This window comes from Pinus tabuliformis, chromosome 8 (assembly GCF_031772625.1).
Source record: "Pinus tabuliformis cultivar Carrire ecotype Pingquan chromosome 8, CPIR1, whole genome shotgun sequence".
Classification (NCBI taxonomy): Eukaryota; Viridiplantae; Streptophyta; class Pinopsida; order Pinales; family Pinaceae; genus Pinus; species Pinus tabuliformis.
In genome coordinates, this window is record NC_142294.1 from 540,848,346 (window position 1) to 540,872,125 (window position 23,780).

Sequence of the window (23,780 nt, forward strand, 5' to 3'; positions counted from 1 at the left end):
TAATATTGCAAAATAAAATAAAGTTATAAAATATTTAACCTTCTCTAATATTACTTATAAAATATTATAAATTTTTATTTCTTTGATTATTGAATTCTTAAAATAGTATCCTATTTTCTCATAAAAACATGAAATTTATAACTATTTTATCATCAATTCCTTTCATATAACTACTTCATCATCAATACCTTTAAAAAAATTTATAATATTCTTATTTAAATTAAAAACTTATTTTACTTAATCAAATTAGTAGTTACACTTATTACATTTGTCATTTAAATTTACCAAAAATTTATTGAAATGTTAATTTTTCAAACCCAACATATATTTAATCTCTTATTCTATACCAACTTAAAATATATCTTGCTCTTAGTTCATATATGTGTCATTGGAATGAAACTAAAGTGCTTTAAGACAAAATAAAAACCCCTAAAAAAATTTACAAATAACAATTTTCCTTTCTTAACAAAAAAAGTTTAACCACTGCAAGAATAAAGAAATCTATTAAACCATTGCAAAATTAAAGAAATCTATGAAGTTGAACCTTGACATCTGTTACTGTCAGTCTTTTCATACTTCTATCAGGGATCAAAATTTGCTCTTTTGCATTTTCATAGTAGGAGTCCCACACTGATAAGTTTGCATCATTCCATTAGGTCATGGATCCACTGATGGTTGTGTTCTCTTCAGGTTTTCCCTCATGGACTATACTTGTTGATCCTTAATCTGCAGTCCATTTCATTAGGTTATAGGGTTTGATTTCATTAGATCTAGGGTTTCATTACCAAAGTCAAGAAACTGATCTTGAAATGTAAATAAAGGTCAGCAAGGGCATGAGGATGATCAATAAGTCAAGCATGATGGCTTGGAAGTCATAACCTACTGAAAATGTTATTTTTGTAACCTAATGTAATTTTCACCTAAAAAACATGTGTTTGAGGTGAAAATAGAGTATTTTGAACTTGTTTATATTTCGTATGTAATTTTAAGTTTTTATATGTAATAATGGATCCCAGTTGCGTCTAAGCACCTCTCCTCGTTGCATGACAAAGAAGCACTGCAAAAATCAAGTCAACTTGAGCATTATCCACCTGCAAAGGCAAAATGAGAACAAGCATTAAAAAACAGAGTTATCAAAAAGACAAGGAACATTTGAAAGTGGGTTTTCAAAAAGTGAAAAATCAAATTTGTACCCCTACATAAACCCTCTCATTCTATTTTCTACATCATTATGCTTATCTTGAAAACAAAGAGTGCAAAGGAGAGAAAGAAAAGAAGAAATTCAAGTGAGTTTGAGCATAAGAAGGGAGGCGCTGCGCGTAGGGAACCGGAGCTGTGCTTCGGAAGAAATCTGGTCGGCGCTGCACATAGGGAAGGAGGTGCTGCACGTAGAGCAGTGCGCTACGCATCGGGAAATTTTCTCTAGTTCAGAAATACATAGGCTCTACGCGTAGGAGCAGGCGCTGCACTTCTGGGTGAAGGTGCTGCGCGTAGGGCAGTAAGCTTCAAAATCGCCTCAAATGCCAAAATTTCACAAATTTTTTTGCAATTTCCTCTTCTACAAGTAAGTTGCCCTACTCCACTTGATGTTTAGCTTGCACAATGATTGTTTTAGAAATTTCCTTCACACTTAGTATCAAACCCTAGTTTTCCCTTATAAAACCCTAATTGGTTTGTTTTCTCTAGCACCTACCACTAGAATTAAAATCCTTTTATATCACTCCCTCTCCCCTCATCTATATTCCCTCATATATCCCTCATCTGAGAAACCCTCTCCCTCACTCTCATGATTCATGCTTTACCAATAAGTGTATAAATCCATCCTAAACACATCCCTACAAACCCTAAAGAATTCTCACTCATTCCCTTCATTTTTGTCTAAAAAGTGTGCAACTAAAAAAGATTCTAAACATGGATAGAAGAGATTATGAATATGATGAGGAAAATACAGCTAGTGATAGTTCAACAAAGAGAACCAGGCAGCATAGAAAACCTTATAAGGGAGGCAAGATCACAAGAGAAGAGCCAACTAACCTAAGAGAATTGCAGGCTTCTCCATTGGTAGTTTCATGTTTTAGACACCTTGGATGCTATGAATTTTGTGAACTAGTGGAGAGAGTCCAATTTCACCATGAACTTGCTAGAATTTTTGTAGCTCACCTGCAAAACAATGAAGTGACTCTTGCTGGGGTGACTTTCACAGTGTCACCATCTATTATTTCAGATGCCACTAGGATTCCAAATGTTGGTGAGAAGTGGTATAAGGCTCAAGATCTTGATGAGAATTATTATGAGCCTTACATTAAACCTCAACACAGAAGTCAGGTGAAGAGGCTTTTCCCTTTCAAATTTCTTGAGAACAAGTATGTCCCCTTGATGAGGATCATCATCAAATATTTCACTTGTGAGGGTAGATTTTCCAGGTTGTAGACTTACCACATCAGGCTCCTCGTGCACTTTACAAGGGTGAAAATGTTGAACCTCCCATACTTTTTGTTTAGAAACATTGACAAGATGGCTTACCTTGTGCAGAAGAAGTCATACACTCAGCAGATGAACAACATCTACCATTACTCTTTGATCAAAATTATTGTTCTTCATCATCTCAGTCTCCTTAACATTCCTTGGGAGACATTCATTACTCATGACATGTTTAGGGAACCCCAAATTCCTCCACCAATGGTTCAAAAAATAGGTGGTCCTTCTAGTCATGTGGAAATAGGAAAAGAGATCAAGGAGACAAGAACTACTGAGGTGCCAGTTTACTTGACATATCAGAGAGGCACAAGGAGATTGTTTGCAGCTGCTAGGCAAGTGTTTGCTCCACGGGATGTGGAAGGGACCTTGCCTTCTTCATCAACCCATAGGCAAATGTTAGCTCCACAGGATGTGGTAGGGGCTTTGCCTTATTCATCAACACAACAGGTACAATAGCTACACAAAGGGAAGGAAAAGGTGCAGGAGGAAGACCTTGATGATGAGGAGGAAAGAAACTTTGATCTAGCAGAGCATGATGAATTTGAGCAGCATGATACTCAGACCATTGATTTAGAGACTCAGGATCAAGAAACCATCAAAGACATCATCATACGGGAAAGGGAAGCTCAAGTGCAAGCTTTGGCGGACAGTTTGGAGAGGGCTAAATATGTCATCACATATTTGGAGCAAGAAAACAAGATATTGAGTGACAAACAAGTCCTCATGGAGCTAGAAATGCTCAAGATGAAATGACAAAGTGGCAAAGAGGCACAAGTCACTTTGACCCCTATTAAGTAGGAGATTGAAAATGATAGGGATACTTGGCTTGAGAGAGTCAACCTACATCTTGAGGAGCTGTTAAAGAAGGCCAACAGGGACAACCAGATGCTTAGACACATGGCCTATCACTACAGGACCTGCAATAAGATTTGCAACATAAGAATGAAGAAGCTGAAAGCTAGGTTAAGGCGGGCCTTGAATGGCAATAAACTTAGAATGTTGACTGAGTCTTCCTTGGCTCATTAAAGCACATGATGGTGGTACTTCACACCAATTTTGGGCAATTTTTAAGCAAATTTTGTCATTTTGTAATTTTTGAAATTCAATACATAGGAAAACTGCCCAAAAGCATAGCGCCACCGGCGCTACGCTTTTCCTATGGGCATCCAATCGAGGAATGGCTTACATTTTTGGATTCAGGGCAGTGAGGACATGCACCCTAGAAATTTTCAGAATTTTTGGAGCAAAATTAGTCCACCAAAAGGTCCAAAAACACTCCAAAATTGACCTTTCTGCCACTTTTTGGACACACAGAAGCAGCCTTGGGAGAATTTAGTTTTGAGGGGTCAACTGAGCTCCAAATGAAGAAATTCTAGGTGTTCTAGAAAGTAGACTTGACGACCTTTCCAATGAGCTATCATGGGCTCAATTTGGATGCTGGGAAGGCCTTCAAAAGGGACCTGAAATTGGCGCTACGCGTTCAGCCATTGGTGCTGCGCATAGAGCAAATTTTGCTCATGATGCCTATTTTTCCAGTTTTTGACTATGATCATGGATTCTCTCTCATGGTGGATGAGCTACTATTGTAAATGATGTCATGGCTTGTAAATATGATGGTTAAAAATTTGTAGAGGGTAGATTCATTGCTTTAGGAGTTAGTTTGAAGTCAAATGAATAAGTTTTTCACTTTTGGAGGCAAGTTGTTGATAATGCCTATATTCCCGTTCCTTGTTTAGTATCAGTTAGATCAGCTCCTCTTCTCATGGATTCGACCCCTGAGGCTAGGATGAGTTGTTTTGATGCCTATATCATGTGTTTTCTTAGTCATTTGTAAGGGTTGGACTCACTTGGATGCTCAGTGCTTGATTGTACATCATTGTAAACAGTTTGGCAAGGAAATTAATAAGATTTGCAGCTATTTTTATGGGATCCCTATGGTATGGAGTTCTAGCATAGTTTCTTCTTTTTTAATCAGCTTTTTACTTGTTTTATGTATGCCATCATTCATTCCATTGCTTCTTATTGATTGTTATCAATTTTAATAGGTAGAATCCATCGTTTCAGTGCTCTGCCTTGGGAAATCATTCAATATTTCATGTTTTCTACTGTTTAAGAAGGATCCATGATTGTCTCATGCCCTTCTGAGCTTCTCCTAAGTCTTAAACACCTTCATCCATCAAGCCTAAATTGTTAAATCCTATGCCTACCTTGCCCCATAGAACACCCTAAAATGATGACCTAGTTTCCTAGACCTACTACCTAGCTCCATCTAATCCAACAAAACACAAACAAATTCAATTGTGCTACTATACCTAGCCTAAAATATTGTCCCTGATCCAGTCATCTTGGCTGAGATACATAATGAGAGAGCCCTCTCCCGGCCTAGTAGGGCTAGCTACTAGGTTAAGCGTGGTTTCTGGTTACCCTGGCTTGTCTCCCTTCATCCTGAGGTTCAATCCAAGTGATAACATAGTGGCGACTCCGCTGGGGAATGTAGTGTTATGTTCCTCAACAAAATGTATCAATTTCAAATCTGATTGTTGATGGTGGACAATGATCAGACACAGGAAGGCTGAAATCATTCACCTGGCGACTCTAAATCAGTTTCGAGATCAGATCTAAGGACTCCACTAGAGGATGAACCTGGCCAACAGAAACATGAAAAGACAATATGGAAAGATCAGGCATTCAAGTTGGAATTTCATCCAAGACATTATGTTCTTTGTTATAAATTATTTCTTCTCTTTCCAGAGAATGTCAAGAAGGTTTTACGAAATATACTGTATTTGAGAAAATATCCTAGACCTGCATTTGATTCTTTCCCTTTGAAGATTGTGAATACAAAATATTCGCATGCCTTTGATATTGATCAAGACCCTTCTTCCAAATCTTATGATGACTATCTTCAAACTGATGAGCCTAAAGAGACCAAGAATAATTCTACAACTTTTGTATATACTGCTATACCTTGTAAAATTCTGGATAGATACAAGCCTCTGATTTTACCTCCTATATCCCATGCTTTCCCTAAAAATCATTACCTATATCTACCAAGATTTGCTGGTGAATGTGACAACATCACTGCTGAGAGACATGTACTGAATTTTGAGTCTTTTCTTGACCTTTTTGAAGTTGACGAAGAGGATGTCAGTATTAGGATTTGTTCTCTTCCTTTGCAAGGCAAAGTCAAGAGTTGGTTCAAAACCCTACCTGATGCGAGCATCTCAGACTTCCAACAGTTCGTCAAAAATTTTCCTCGAAAAGTGGGTGGTCAAACAAAACCCTTTCTTGATTATAGAAGAGTATAACCAGCTGAAAAGACTACCAGGGGAGATAGTACAACAATTTTCTGCCAAGTTTAACCAAGTCTATTTTTTGATGCCTGCTAATATAAGGTCTCATCCTGGATTCGCTCTCTTACACTATCTGGAAGCCTTTGATTTGGAAATGAGTTTCAGATGAGAGAAAGGAACCTTGCAACACTTGAAGAGATGCAAAACAGTGCAGTAGATGTAGAGGCTAATTTGCTGATTAGAAGGGCAAAGTTGAAGTAAGAAGAGAGGAAGAACATAGATCCAGAGGAATCGACGTCTTTAGAGGTAAAACTTGACATTTTGGTAAGTGCGGTGGAAGAGATGATGCAAAAGATCACCATAAGGAATGAGTATAATGTTCAAGACCATGACACGCTGATTGAAGAAGAACAAGTGGCTAATCCAAAACATTTTCTTTCTTATTCCAGTTGTCATAGATCTGATAATGATTGTTTTATAGATCATCTTGGACAAGACAGGTCTGTTGATATGACATGTATGCTTGATGATGTGTTTTATACTGATGATTCCCTAAGTTTGATCAGTATGATGATGCTTATGTTCTCCAAATAGAAGCTAATCTTGCAGACAAATCAACAGTTGGTTTGTGGAAGGAGGAAGTTCACTTTCAACAGCTCAAATACAGTGATTAGTCGATGCATATCAGCTATGGAAGTGAGGAGGAAAGTGTAGCAAATTTTGAAGTAAGTGAAGGATCTTTGCCTCTTTGTTTTACTTCATTTCAGTTCATCAGAGACAACTTTCATGCAATCAGAAATCAACCGTCGATAAGTTTTGATCTTGACCATCTAGAGGGCAATGAAATCCTTGTTCAAGACTTCCCATATCTAGATTTTTAGCCTCAGAATGCCATTGAATGTCAGGTTTCAGATGAAGACTCGGAAGCTGGAACATATGATCAAATGATGCAAGATGATTCCATACCATTATGTTTTGAATCATTTCAGTTTTTGAAGGGAATTTTGCATAGTATATCTTCAAATGAGCAGCCTGTAGAAAATCACGCAATCTCATTGGAACCAATAGAAAATGGGCTGCAACTGTCTTTTCACGATCCAATAGCTGATGTGTTGGATGATGTCTACAGTTGAAGTCCTTCTCCATTAGCTAATTGTGAGCTTAAAAAAGTATTGATACAAACTTGATCCGGCAGCTGGTTTCTTTGTCATTTTCAGCAAGAGTCTCGTCACAAAGCTCAGATGAAAGTTTGCATTCATGGTATGAGGAGATGCAAAGTAATCCATTGCATGAGCTAAGTCCCAGTGCACATGAATTTCAAGATCCTTATGCAGTATTTTTGAAGTTAGATAGAGAATCCATAGTATTCAATCTGGGAAAATTTGGATCTGTTTACAAATTTTCATGGGAGTTGCGTTTCAGTAGTCCTCACTTCTTGCTCATAAATAGGCACTTGTGGAGAATTCAAACAGCAGCCAGAATGCTTACTTGGTTGCATTGGTTGTTTCATTTCACTTGATTAGGTGATGAATGTAACAATTATAGTAGGTTTTATCGAATAAGATCCATTTTGAGCATCTTTTCCAGTTTGTCAGTTGTGTTTTAGTATTGAGTCAGTTTTTAGTTGAGTAAAAGTTAATTTGTGTCTTTGAGTCATCAGTATTCAGTCATGTATTTCAGATTGAGTTTTTTTACTCCATGCCCAATGGATAAGGCTACTAGGTCTACAGTGTTCTTGGCACCTCCAAGGAGCTACCATCCCATTGGAGCCAATGTTAGTGTTAGTCTTTTCATACTTCTATCAGGGATCAAAATTTGCTCTTTTGCATTTTCATAGTAGGAGTTCCACACTGATAAGTTTGCATCATTCCATTAGGTCATGGATCCACTGATGGTTGTGTTCTCTTCAGTTTTTCCCTCATGGACTATACTTGTTGATCCTTAATCTGCAGTCCATTTCATTAGGTTCTAGGGTTTGTTTTCATTAGGTCTAGGGTTTCATTACCAAAGTCAAGAAACTGATCTTAAAATGTAAATAAAGGTCAGCAAGGGCATGAGGATGATCAATAAGTCAAGCATGATGGCTTGGAAGTCATAGCCTACTGAAAATATTATTTTTGTAACCTAATGTAATTTTCACCTAAAAAACATGTTTTTGAGGTGAAAACAGAGTATTTTGAATTTGTTTATATTTCTTATGTAATTTTAAGTTTTTATATGTAATAATGGATCCCACCTACATCTAAGCACCTCTCCTCGCTGCATGAAAAAGAAGCACTGCAAAAATCAAGTCAGTTTGAGCATTATCCACCTGCAAAGGCAAAATGAGAACAAGCATTAAAAAATAGAGTTATCAAAAAGACAAAGAACATTTGAAAAGTGGGTTTTCAAAAAGTGAAAAATAAAACTTGTACCCATACATAAACCCTCTCATTCTATTTTCTACATCATTATTCTTATCTTGCAAACGAAGAGTGCAAAGGAGAGAAAGAAAAGAAGAAATCCAAGTGAGTTTGAGCAGAAGAAGGGAGGCGTTGTGCGTAGGGAACCAGCGTTGCGCTTCTGAAGAAATCTGGTCGGCACTGCGCGTAAGGAAGGAGGCGTTGCACGTAGAGTAGTGCGTTATGCGTAGAGAAATTTTCTCCAGTTCAGAAATACACAGACGATGTGCGTAGGAGCAGGCACTACGCATAGGGCAATGAGCTTCAAAATTGCATCAAACACCAAAATTTCACAATTTTTTTTGCAATTTTCTCTTCTACAAGTAAGTTTCCCTACTCCACTTGATGTTTAGCTTGCACAATGATTGTTTTAGACATTTCCTTCACACTTAGTATCAAACCCTAGTTTTCCCTTATAAAACCCTAACTGGTTTGTTTTCCCCATCACCTATCACTAGAACTAAAATCCTTTTATATCACTCCCTCTCCCCTCATCTATATTCCCTCATATATCCCTCATTTTAGAAACCCTCTCCCTCACTCTCATGATTCATGCTTTACCCATAAGTGTATAAAGCCATCCTAAACACATCCCTGCAAACCCTAAAGAAATCCCACTCATTCCCTTCATTTTTGTCTAAAAAGTGTGCAACTAAAAAAGCTTATAAACATGGATAGAAGAGATTATGAATATGATTAGGAAAATACAACTAGTGACAATTTAGTAGAGACAACCAAGTAGCACAGAAAACCTCATAAGGGAGGCAAGATCACAAGAGAAGAGCCAACTAACCTAAGAGAATTGCAGGCTTCTCCATTGGTAGTTTCATGTTTTAGACACCTTGGATGCTATGAATTTTGTGAACTAGTGGAGAGAGTCCAATTTCACCATGAACTTGCTAGACTTTTTGTAGCTCACCTGCAAAACAATGAAGGGACTCTTGTTGGGGTGAATTTCATAGTGTCACCATCTATTATTTCAGATGCCACCAGGATTCCAAATTTTGGTGAGAAGTGGTATAAGGCTCGAGATCTTGATGAGCATTATTATGAGCCTTACATTAAACCTCAGCACAAAAGTCAGGTGAAGAGGCTTTTCCCTTTCAAATTTCTTGAGAACAGGTATGTCCCCTTGATGAGGATCATCATCAAATATTTCACTTGTGAGGGTAGATTTTCCAGGTTGTACACTTACCACATCAGGCTCCTCATGCACTTTACAAGGGTGAAAATGTTGAACCTCCCATACTTTTTGTTTAGAAACATTGATAAGATGGCTTACCTTGTGCAGAAGAAGTCATACCCTCAGCAGATGAACAACATCTACCATTACTCCTTGATCAAAATTATTGTTCTTCATCATCTCAGTCTCCTCAACATCCCTTGGGAGACATTCATTGCTCATGACATGTTTAGGGGACCCAAAATTCCTCCATCAATGGTTCAAGAAACAGGTGGGCCTTCTAGTCATGTGGAAACAGGAAAAGAGATCAAGAAGACAAGAACCGCTGAGGTGCCAGTTTACTTGACATATCAGAGAGGCACAAGGAGATTGTTTAAAGCGGCTAGGCAAGTGTTTGCTCCACGGGATGTGGAAGGGACCTTGCCTTCTTCATCAACCCATAGGCAAATGCTAGCTCCACAGGATGTGGAAGGGGATTTGCCTTATTCATCGACACAACAGGTACAACAACTACACAAAGCGAAGGAAAAGGTGCAGGAGGAAGACCTTGATGATGAGGAGGAAAGAGACTTTGATCTAGCAGAGCATGATGAATTTGAGCAGCTTGATACTCCGGCCATTGATTTAGAGACTCAGGATCAAGAAACCATCAAAGAAATCATCATACGGGAAAGGGAAGCTCAAGTGCAAGCTTGTGCTGACAATTTGGAGAGGGCCAAATATGTCATCACATATTTGGAGCAAGAAAACAAGAAATTGAGTGACAAACAAGTCCTCATGGAGCTAGAAATGCTCAAGATGAAACGACAAAGTGGCAAAGAGGCACAAGTCACTTTGACCCCTATTGAGTAGGAGATTGAAAATGATAGGGAGACTTGGCTTGAGAGAGTCAACCTACACCTCGAGGAGCTATTAAAGAAGGCCAACAGGGACAACCAGATGCTTAGACACATGGCTTATCACTACAGGACCTGCAGTAAGATTTGCAACATAAGAATCAAGAAGTTGAAAGCTAGGTTAAGGCGGGCCTTGAATGGCAATAAACTTAGAATGTTGGCTGAGGCTTCCTTGGCTCATTAAAGCATATGATGGTGGTAATTCACACCAATTTTGGGCAATTTTTAAGCAAATTTTGTCATTTTGTAAATTTTGAAATTCAATACATAGGAAAACTGCCCAGAAGCGCAACGCCACCGGCGCTGCGCTTTTCCTAGGGGCATCCAATGGAGGAATGGCTTACATTTTTCGATTCAGGGCAGTGACGACATGCACCCTAGAAATTTTTAGAATTTTTGGAGCAAAATTAGTCCACCAAAAGGTCCAAAAACACTCCAAAATTGACCTTTCTGCCACTTTTTGGACACACACAAGAAACCTTGGGAGAATTTCATTTTGAGGGTTCAAATGAGCTCCAAATGCAGAAATTCTAGGTCTTCTGGAAATTAGACTTGAATATATTTCCAATGAGCTATCATGGGCTCAATGTGGATGTCGGGAAGGCCTTCAAAGGGACCTAAAAGTGTCGCTACGTGTTGAGCCAGTGGCGCTGCACGTAGAGCAAATTTTGCTCAGGATGCCTATTTTTCCAGTTTTTGACTATGATCATGGATTTTATCTCATGGTGGATGAGTTACTATTGTAAATGATGTCATGGCTTGTAAATATAATGGTTAAAAAGTTGTAGATGGTAGATTCATTGCTTTAGGAGTTAGTTTGAAGTCAAATGAATCAATGTTTCACTTTTGGAGGCAAGTTTATGATAATGCCTATATTCCTGTTCCTTGTTTAGTATCAGTTAGATCAGTGCCTCTTCTCATGGATTTGACCCTTGAGTCTAGGATGAGTTTTTTTATGCCTATATCATGTATTTTCTTAGTCGTTTGTAAGGGTTGGACTCACTTGGATGCTCAGTGCTTGATTTTACATCATTGTAAGCAGTTTGGCAAGGAAATTAATAAGATTTGCAGCTATTTTTATGGGATCCCTGTGGTATGGAGTTCTAGCATAGTTTCTTCTTTTGTAATAATTTGTTTACTTGTTTTATGTATGCCATCATTCATTCCATTGCTTCTTATTGAATGTTATCAAGTTTAATAGGTAGAATCCATTGTTTCAGTGCTTTGCCTTGGGAAATCATTCAATATTTCATGTTTTCTACTATTTAAGAAGGATCCATGATTGTCTCATGCCCTTCTTAGCTTCTCCTCAGTCTTAAACACCTTCATCCATCAAGCCTAAAGTGTTAAAGCCTATGCCTACCTTGCTCCATAGACCACCCTGCAATTCTGACCTAGTTTCCTAGACCTACTGCTTAGCTCCATCTGATCCAGCAAAACACAAACAAATTCATTAAAAACATTGTGCTACTATACCTAGCCTAAAAGCTTGTCCTTGATCCAGTCATCTTGGCTGAGATCCATAAGTAGAGAGCCCTCTCCCGGCCTAGTAGGGTTAGCTACTAGGTTAAGCGTGGTTTGTGGTTACCTTGACTTGCCTCCCTTCAGCCTGAGGTTCAATCTAGGTGATAACAACATTTCATCATTTGACTTGGCTCCCGATTATTCCTCCCATCCTTTGTATTATGTAAAACTTCCCTCTTTTTATTCCAAAAATAATTACAGCTAAGTTATTATATACATATCAAAACAACAATGCTCTCTAATTGAAGCAAACCCATATATATATATATATATATATATATAAAGTGAAATGAGACATAAATTTAGATGCAAAGCACAACATAGTAATCAACATTGCATACACAATATAGGCCATTCTGAAAAATCCCATGTTTATCAAATTTATAATAATTACAAGCTTATGATGTACCCCATCACATAGCCATTCTCTGCATTAGCGTCCATCTCGAATCCCTTCTTTTGGGTGTAGAAAAAAACAATCCAAACATGGAACGAGCTTAGCCCTAGAAAGACTCGAACTCATGACAATACTTGGACTCCAATTGGCAGGACCGAAAATAGCCTAAAGATCAAATGGATGAGGGTTGTCCCTTTCTTTGGTGACACTTTGTTTACCCTTCAACAATGTTTTAATGCATTTTTTGGTACATCATCCCTTTTTTAACTTTGGAAAATAAAATTTTATTATCTGACATCTGCTATAAACCGTATACATCATAAACTATAATGCTTCAACGCATAAAATCTTGCAGGATTCCAACTTCAAACCTTAGCAGGCCTTCACTAAATTTTACTGTTGGCCCAAATCATAGTTGAATCTTACGCTCCTATCACTCAATACATACTAAATCTTCATCGCCCAATGACCCTAAACCTTACCTCAACTTCGGATAGCCCCTCTGGTTTCCATGTCATCTGAATTAAAGTCAGCCTGCTAGATGTAAAAGCGCGCTGCCAAAACTGCTAGCTGGGGAGCATAAAACTGCCTAAGGGAAGATCTCATCTCATGTGGATAGGGGCATCTCTTACCACAAGCACAATGCCATTCCTTGAGGTCTTTACGTCGTGCAATTTCTGTGGATACACTCGGAGATGTCCTTGTCGCTGCTCGCTACAAAACGCCCAAGATGACCTCTGGCAGGAGGAGAATTTCGGCTGTTGTTTACTCCAAAAATCCAAAACCAAATGGGAATATTTGTGAAGAAGATATTATGTCCAGAAACACACTTTGCAATATTTTCTAGACTTCCACGCCCTGTTGTTATCCTCTATTCATTCATATATTCATCGACGATAAATAATTTTATGGTCTTTCAACAAAGGATTCGAACACTTGACCTCTCTGTAACACTCTTATTTCCTTTAAATTCATTATGCAACAATTGATTGAGGTCTGCCCGGGTCGGAAATGGCAGCAGCACCACCTGTATCATCGATGTTCTTGCCTCTAACGGAGACCATGAATTAGTAGAACCCATGGAATGTGGCTAGAGAAAAAATGATCGGCGGGGAAAAAATTCAAATTCAAATTTGAAATCGGAGGGGTTGCTTCTCACTCAATGCTTTAATTGCGTCATGCATCGGGAAGGTATGGTTTTCACTCAATTTAATGGTTGTGTTAGGCCAGGATAGTGGGGGTGGCTCATGTTCCTTATCAGAGGTTGGGAACATCCGGAGGCCTTTTTCCGGTCGACGGACAAACAAAATTTTCAGAGGCAATTTTGGAGAATCCATCTGCAAGATTTAAAAAAAAGGTCGCATTATAGACTGCTCCTAAAGAAAAAGGCAACCAATAGATCCCATGCTATTGAGCCATTAATGCTTACCCCCATCTTATGCAGCACAATACCCCGCCCCCATGGTAACGCCATGGGCATCCTCCGGCAGTAAATGCAATGGTGCGAATGGATCTGATGTGTAGATACGACCGGTACAATTAGCAGTGAATGCATAGATTTCCGGCTTCCATTTACGATCGGATCGGATCGTATCTACCTGCACTAAATTATAATTTTCCCGCTGTCTGGATGAATGAATTCCGCCTTTTATATAACAGCTGAAGGGCGAACAATAGTATGGGCACCCATTTCTGCGTTTTGAAAACCTGCTTTCTCAGACCTGAAGCTGCGTTCTCAGACCTGACAGGTAAGTTTATGATGCTACCATTACGATTTCGCATGGTTTGTCTGAGTTTTCTATCGTCGTGCAACTCAATATTGGATCCAATTTTATAAATAAAGAGATGCTGAAATTGTTTTCTTTTCTACAGAACAGAGTCATTCAAACATACTTCTGTGGCATCTAGAAAAGCCTGGTGTCCTCCGATTTCTACATAATATCTTTACAGGTGCCTGCAGCGATTAGGAAGCTCTGAGAAACCACCCACTCGTATTGATTATTTGTCTTTCTTAGACCTGCAGCGGCTTTCTGAGACCTGATAGGTAATTTTATGATGCTACCATTACGATTTCGCATGGTTTGTCTGAGTTTTCTATAATCGTGCAGCTCAATATTGGATCCAATTTTATAAATAAAGAGATGCTGAAATTGTTTTCTTTTCTACAGAAATACTTCTGTGGCATCTAGAAAACTCTGGTGTCCTCTGATTTCTACATAATATCTTTATAGGTGATAGCAGATATTAAATAATGATATAGCATCTGCATACAACGATCCAAAGCATCGTTCCGAGACAAAGATTATCACTAAACGCATTCCGGATCTTCCAGTCTCTGGGAAATCCGCTTTATACAATACAACGATACATCTTTAAGATTGAACACCAAATCCTCTTATCATCGTAGCATCATTTAGTATGTATAGTTTATATGGTTTAGTTGCTTTCGCTCCTCGGAAGGTTCGTAAAAATAAATTTTTGAATTTCGTTAAAAGCGCTTCCATGAGTTACATTTATGAGATTTCCATTCGTTATTTCTTTTTAATACTTAGGGTATTTAAAATATTGGCGGAGGTTTTCCATCAATATGAAATTTTTTTAATTTAATTTTTATTTATAAGTTAGAGGTTATTATTCATTAATTTATTTCTAAAAAGGTTAGATAACATGTTTAATTTATGTTTTATATTCTTAAAAACAAACTGCTATTTCAGGTTAAAACAAATTCCAAAGTTTTCATTAGGATTTTGTTTTGTTAATAAGAATTTAGTGATTTTGGTTGATTTAGTAAAAAAAAAATGTTATTTCAGGTTAAAAAAATATTCCATTTCTTGCCTTAAATCAAGCATTCCAGGGAAAGTTTTCATTAGGATTTTGGTTTATTTAGTTTTCATAACATATAAATTTAGTATATTTGGATTAGTTCGAGTTTCTTAACATATAATTAAATTTTATGGAATATAAATTATTTTCTATAAAAAATTAATTACATTTACTTTTGAGTTAAAATAATATTTGTTTATATAATTTGGTTTATTTGTATTAGTTACTATTTATTAGTTTGCAATGTTAAAATAAATTGGTTACCAAAACTATATTGGGTTGCATGATTTTTCAATTTAATTTGGCCTGATTTTACATATGAATTTGTTATGATTTTGGTTTCAAAAATGCATATCTACTCATATTTATCTACATACATTCAATTTATAATACACATTTGTGAAAATAACTGTGAGATTAGATATAATTTTGTTTATTTAATTGAACACTATATATTTGTGAATGAAAGTTTATAGCTAGCCTCTTAAGAGAAACGAAGTGTGACATCGTTTTTAATTTGTTTTTTTATTTTTCACAAGTCACATAACTTAATTAGTAAAGGAGTAAGTGGTCCATAATCCACACATATTTTTTTACTAACCAAAGCATTTTTACTTCATTAGCAGTGGGACTAGGAACCGAGTGTTATTAAAGAAAGGGAGTAGCCCCTGCTTCCCTTGCGTCTTTTAGACGATCCTGGGCTTGCATCTGAAAGCTTTCTCAAAGCACTTGGTTTTCCATCTCCCTTTTTAGGCTCACATAGTGTAATAGGAAGGTAGTAAGTGGCCCATCAACCACACATTATTTTATTTGCAGGTAAGGAACAAGCATAACTTAGTAAAAGTAGAGGATTTTGTAAAGGATCATCGTATATCTACATCATTCCACTTTTTATGTTCACTTTGTCACTTACACACACATTGCACTACACACACTAAGCTACTCTATACTTTGAACAAAGGGCATCAAGTTTCAAGAGCTTTTGTTCATAGTTTATTTGAGCTTACTTTCTCACACCATAAGTGAAGGAAGACACCTAAAAGCAATCATAACTTGAACAAACTAAATTTCCCCACAGGGGCCATAAAATAATTTATAGTTTAAGTTAGGAATGTTGGGGGTAGGAATCAAATAAGCTGCCATGGTCATGTTACATTTTGAAACATAAAAGTTGTCTTTTAGGGTGCTTCAAATCCTTCAATCATCCCACGGAAAAGACTACCCGGGCAGCACAGAGACTTGATTCAGAGGGGGTTCGGCTTAGGCTCAGTGCGTGCGGTACTATATGGGGCTACCTGACTTGTATAGTGCTCGGTACTGATCACCGATTACCAAGAAGCTAAAGACTTGACTGCCCCCGTGGGACAAAGGTATCTTATTGGCCAAATTTTAGGGCATCTTTCCCTATAGGTGGAGGTGCGGGAAGCACTAAAGCCTCATTCATTACCTTGGTTGATTCTTTTGGCTGCTAGAAGCGTCACTAGTTCTTTTGAGACGTAGCCCCAACACCCATCATAAAAGATATCTCCGCAAGGCCCAACTACTTTGAGAGTGGAAAGGACGAATAGGTCTTCATAGGATCTTTTATCATACGCAAAACAAACTAAAACCATTTTTCTTGTTTGATTTATCACATAGCTTAACTTAAACGAAAAGTAACAATTTATTTTTCACTTTGTTTTATGTATGTAATTTTTTTTGTATACATATCCCTCGCCTCACCATAGAAATGACGCCTCACCATAGAAATGACAAGCAATCCGTTTAACAATATATAAATACCTTACTTTTTCATATTAAGAATATTAAGAGAATGAAATGCAAAACATTCCAATTCCCGTTTCACCTAAATATACATTAAAATAAATTCTACAAATAAAAATTGAAACGAAATATTTAAGTTTATGAACAAAATATTTTTAAATAATAAAATAATTAATCAAATTATAATTAATTAAGAAAATTGAAACCATTAACTAAATTTCATTCACTATAATTATAAATTCTAATTACTTATAAATAATGTTTCCTTTTTGTCCATTAACTATTCTAGAAATGTAATTAGGACTGTAAAATATACTATTATTATTACCAAAATTTAATAATTTAATCAAATTCAAATGATCCATTAAAAAATGAAAAGAAGTGCAAACTTAGTTCGTAATATATTTTGTACAAATTGAAATATGTTCCCAAAATACTCTTGTTAATATCTAAATGGAAATTTTGTTATACTAAAATGGAAATAATTCACGTATTTGTCATTGAGATTTTGAATTTTGTTACCAAATGATATAGATCCAGTTATGGTTTATTAAGTTTTATGTCTTAGGAGCCAAATCAATGTTCTTAACATTTATTTATAAGTGGAGAAAGAAATACAACTAACACATTTTAATAAAAGCACACACATATTGAATAAATAAATAACCTACCGAGTTCATCAAATGTACTGACAAAAGTAGGATTCTAATTCTTAGAACTAGCTGCAAAGTTTATGTTCGGTTAGAAAAATTCAAAATAATAAAACTAGTGCAGTCATAAAAATGAGATGGCTAATAAATATTGGTAGATATCAATTTTCAAGGAGACATGCCTTTCTCAATATATATCAAAGTAAAAAAAATTACTTCCAAAGCTTGTGTTTTTGAAAAACAATATGTTTGATTAGAAAAGTTCAATGAAACTACTGCAACCATATAAATTAGATGACTAGTAAATAATAGATATCAATTCATAATCAATAACAATAGACACTACTTTAGTATATCTCATTTTATTAAGATTTAAAAAACATAAAACTTAACTAATTTATAATTGTATTTTAAATTATATTATTATTATTAATTATAAAAACAAGTAATACATAAATTAAACATCTATACATTTATAAAAACATGTATCTAGATTTTTAATCACGAGGATTTGCACTCACTCTACCATGGAGATTTTCTAATGTAAATAAGCTTTCATATAATATGAAGGCTTATCAATACAACATGACCAAACACCATAACTTGTTTTATATGATACTTCGTTGTATGGAAATTTTTTTAATTGATCAATTTAATTAAAAAGATCAAAAAAACATAACTAGCATTTGCACCTTATGTTGCAAAGGAAACGCCGTAAGGCATAGAGTGGGGAAGAATAGCATAGAGTGGGGAAGAATAGGGACATGTGAATGGACAATGTTGAAAATAACGGTGGATGATAATGAGTTACAATTGCAATAGTTAGTTATGTGTATTCTGAAAATGGATATTTTGTAAATAATAGTAGTTTGTAGAAGAATAGCGACTTGTGAATGGAGATTGTTGAAAGAAAGGGTGGATGATAATGAGTTAGAGTTGAAAGTATTACTTATGTGTATTTTGAATATGGATATTTTGTAAATAATAGTAGTGTGTGGGAAAAAAGCAACATATGAATGGACATTGTTGAAAGCTAGGGTGGATGATAATGTGTTATTTTTGAAATGATTAGTTATGTGTATTCGAATATGGCTATTTGGTAAATAATAGTAATGTCTTGTAGAGGTTATCCATTATCCATGTTGTTGTTTTTGTTTATGTGAACAATTTTATTTATTTATTTATTTTTTTTCCCGAGATGTAATTTTTCCATATGCTACCTATTTATGGTGTTATTAGAAAATACTATTATATTGTAATGGAAGAGGTGAAAGAAACGATACGACATTGTGAACAACATCATGGTCGTCGTTCCATATTTGAAAATGCATAAAAAATTGTTGGAGCCATGATGATAATAATAAAAATTCCAACATGATTTTGAAAAAATTTAGCTAAATTTTTTGAAAATGTGGATTATAGTTGTCACTTTTTAGAATTTTGAGTGCCTTAATTTTGCACAGAAAATGATAGAAATTACAGCATGATTTTGAAAAAATCCAGCTAATTTTTTTTAAAATGTCAATTACAGCGGTCAAGCTTCAGTATTTTGGGTGCCAGGCATTCATGATGGATGCTAAATCCATTTCCGCCATCCAAAAAAAATGTACACACTCCCACAATCAAATTTCAGAATTTTCCGTCCAGACAAAATTGTGACCTCTTTAGATAAGACTCGAAAAAAATGGTCCACCTTTGTGTGGGAAACATGATTGAACATCAAAGTTTCAAACGAATGCATACATGCATAGAGGATTATTATGGAAGATTCCTTCTTCAGGGAATCGTAATATAAGCCATGAGGATATTAAATGTCCTTAAAAACTAAAGCACAGAACTTGGGAGCTTCAAGTCCCAGGAATGGAATTTGGTATTTGGTAACATTTTACAAGGGAAACATGATTGAACATCAAAGTTTCAAACGAATGCGTACACGCATAGAGGATTGTTATGGAAGATTCCTTCTTTAGGGAATAGTAATATAAGCCATGAGGATATTAAATGTCCTTAGAAACTACAACACAAAACTTGGGAGCTTCAAGACCCAAGAATGGAATTTGGTAACATTTTTAAATGGAGTTTCCAATACAAAATGGCGCGAATCACCCAGAAGCTTTCAAGTCCATGGCCCCTAATTTTCTGCATTCTTGATAATGTTTTCTCACTGTTTCAGTGTCAATTTCATGATGCTTCCAAAAAAAATTACAAAACAATTTTATAAGTTTTAATTTCTATCTATAAAATAGCTACTCCATGAAGAACAAAGATTATTGCTACTCCATCATGAAGAATAGAGAACTTGCGAGCTTCAAGACCCATGAATGGAATTTGGTAACATTTTAAATCGAGTTTCCAATACAAGCTTTCTTAATCTGACAGAATCACCTACAAGCTTTCAAGTTCGTGGGCCCTAAATTTTTGCATTCTTGATGATGTTTTCTCACCGTTTCGATGTCAATTTCATGATGCTTCCAAAAAACTATAAAACAATTTTAAAGTGTTAGTTTTTATCTATAAATTAGCTACTTCATCATGGAGAATACACATTTGTTAGGTATTATTTGGCATTTCACATCATGTTGTATTATGAGTCATTGTGTAAGTAAAGCAACATTGTGAATCTAGTGTGAGAAGGACCAACGTGTATTTAGTAGTCACAATTGATTGAGGGATGAGGCACATTGAAGAGTCATAGATAAGAGAGATACATTGAAGAGCATTTTGGTAGTACATCATAAGAAACTGTGTGAGGCATTTTGCCACCATTTGGTCATCTCAACATATTTGTTACTTTCTGAAACTAGCATTTCCCAAGTATGATTGTCCACTAAAGTTTGTTATGTGATTCACTGTAGTGTTGTAAGTTACACTGCATGGTTTCTTAAATTCTGCTGTGGTTTTACTAATTCCCTTTATGGTATGCTAAAGCCAAAATATTATAGCTTATGACATGACGTGTGAAGTTTACTTTCTAGGCTTTAGATATACAAAACAGTGGCTGAGTTTTGTTACTTGTTAACTGTTGAATAGTTGGGTATACTAACATGTGAAGTTTACTTTCCAGGCTTTAGTTATAGAAAATAGTAGCTGAGTTTTGTTACTTGTAACTTTTTGAATAGTTGAGTATACAAATTTAGATGAATATATTACTGTAAGTGCTAGTATGTGGTTGGTCACATCATCATTTAGAAAGAAGAAACAAATGACAGAGCAAAAAGAGTCAGCATCCATCTTAGTTCCCAAGGTTGAAGTTCAACAAATTAGATGTGTAGCCAGCTCATTGAAATAGGATTTAAGTTTGGAACTCATAATTTTAAGCCAAGTTCCCCAATTTGAAATAAGCAGCCACCTTCAACATGCACATAAATTCTATGGTGGGCTGGGCAAAATTACAAGAAAAATATGTATGTATTAAGAATAATTGATGATATAGCCGTGGGTTGTTCTCAATGGTGATAGTCAACAACATTTCATTGTATTATTCCCATATAAGGGGAGGCCACACTTGATGCCGAGTTTATAAAAATTTGCTGGTATAATCACCTTACTTACAATGACAATAACCACTATTACACTACTAGCACATCAAATCATATCTAAACCCCAGTACACAAAAATTTTATTATATCAGAGTAAATGTAACCTACATGTCTAATTCAACTCCATTACCAGTAGTTCATTCTATCAATTTGTGATGCTTATATGACATATATTGGCTAAAATGACGCAAGCATAAAAGTTCAATGCAGTACTGCAAGCCTCCTGGTCTGGCTGAACTCATTCTGTCAATTTGTGATTCTTATGTAACATATAGTCTTTAAGGAAGCAAAAAAGAAAACTTTAGTACAGTCTCGTAAGCCTCCTGCTTTAGTTGACATTCCATTCATTTACATTCCAAGGAAAATTGTAAAGTTATAACTAAAATTGTAAGTTGGTTTGGATGGCCTAAGACCCGACATATCAAATCAGCAAAGGAAATTACTAAAATTCAGGTTAAAGTCCCAAATCCGTTGGCATTGCTCCACTATGAAAATTATTGATCTTAGTGAAACCGCATATTTATGATACAAAGAAAGTGTAGATACAATATGATCTTTGGATGATAAGCCTTCACCTAAAGGCTAAAGTGTCGACACATCCTTAGCCTGAGATATCTCTAAATAGAATGGACACAATAAGCTTTAGAACATGACATTCACTAAACTCGTACTTTGAAACCAATTTCAAAGTATTCTCAGTTATTAATTTGCATATCTACAAGCATACAATGCAACAGGGTAAGTATAAACAGGGCAGACCACAACAGAAAAGCTCTGAAGCTGATGCAGCTTCTCCTTGTTACAGAGCCTCTCTTCACTTTGTGTCCGCTGTATGATAAGTACATCTAGAAAAGCTAGCAAATTGATCAACTGGAAATCCAGCATATCATTACATTTCCTCGAAGAGCTATTTAATCCTAATCCACATCCGAAACCATTAACAACTCACAACCAGTGCAACATAAATGTCTGCCAAATCATGGGAATACATGTAAACAAAGAAAACTACTATGCTAACCGTAGTCAGCCTATGTGATGAAACAATATCACCAAAAGTTCAAACTAAGCATGTTACCAATAAAACTGTTGGCTAAACCTATAAACAATATTAATCATCCACTTCTACCTGTCTTCTTAGTATTAGGCCTTTACCAACAGGTGTGTGATTAAGTCGTTTCTCATCTTTTATCAGCTACCAAGTTTGACAGAAAAGAAGTGCAAATTTCCTGCCTCCACTATCTAACAGATATGCTAATTTCTGAATCATTCAAAACTTGAACAGGGCCAATATATTGAAATAACACCATGAGAGCCTCAGAACTTGTGCCTCCATTTATAAGCTATCTTAACTAAGCCATTTCTTTTGGTAATCCAAATAACAAAAAAACCATTCCATTTCTTTCCTTTAAAACAAAGATTTTCATCCAACAACTTCTAGTTGCACGCAGAGGCAGATTCATTGACTTTTACCATTCACGCCGGTCTTCGTATGCAGAGGCAGATTCATTGAAATCAGATATTTCTTTCAGCAAAATATAGCAGTGTGATGAATATGTTGGCAACGATTAAATGACCCCTGGTCCACTACAACAAGGAGAACATGATTCAATAACTATTCGAAGGCTCTACATATACAAATCTAGTACACTATTTTCTTCTGCCCAAGCTACGTTTATGGTTGTGATTATCACAGGCTTGTTAGGCATTGAAGTCTTTTCTAGATCACTCCCTAAATCAAAGGCAGTTACAGATGAATTCAACTCTGAACTCTGTAAGAGATTGGCTCTTAATTGAACTGTAATAGCCATGGAAATTTATTTATAAAAAGTATACCATCAACTACACAATTGATATCTACAGAAATAGAAGGCTAGAAAACAAGAATTTTAATTTATAAGATCCAATTTACATGGTTGGTCAACATGTAGAAACCCCTTGTGTCATCACTCTGTCCAAGTGGGGAATAGTAATATGACAGTGGAATCACTATTGTGAATATGCAGAGACATAATACTATGGCATGCTTATAGATCGTTGTTGGCTGAATGACTTGCAATTGGCTTTCAAGTTGTTGGTTCACCATAAGTTGGATGTACAAAATATTAGTTGGATCTGAAGAACAAATAAAGCTAGGATAAAAGGTCCAAATTTATGAAATTATTAGTTTCTTCCTTCCCCACCTTTCCATTGTTATTATTATTATTATAATACTAATACTAATAATATTATTATTACCAGATAGCTCGCTGGATGCCGTCAAACAATTAATATATTTTATTAGAACAAATCAAGGTACGGATAGAAAGCTAAATTTTTTGAAATTATTAGTTTCTTCCTTCCCCTCTTTTTCGCTCTTAGCATTATGACACTTCCTTTCACATCCTACAGTGGATTGAACTTGCAAGAAAATTTGAGGTGAACCTTACAGAGAGGTGCTAGACTCTGCTTTCCCTGGAAATGACAAATTTGACTACAAATATGCCCTCTTAAAGAGCATTATGTTCTTCGAGGGGCAGCGGTCGGGTGTTCTTCCACCAAATCATTCCCTGGAAATGACAAATTTGACTACAAATATGCCCTCTCAAAGAGCATTATGTTCTTCGAGGGGCAGCGGTCGGGTGTTCTTCCACCAAATCAGAGATTGACATGGAGGAAAGATTCAGCGCTCACAGACGGATTCGACCAGAATGTATGGATATTTTTTAAAAACATACGAATAACTGTTTTAGCCTTTCATCTCAACCCTTCAACTATTTTAGTTTTTCTTCAATGGGTACTAAATAAATTGAAAA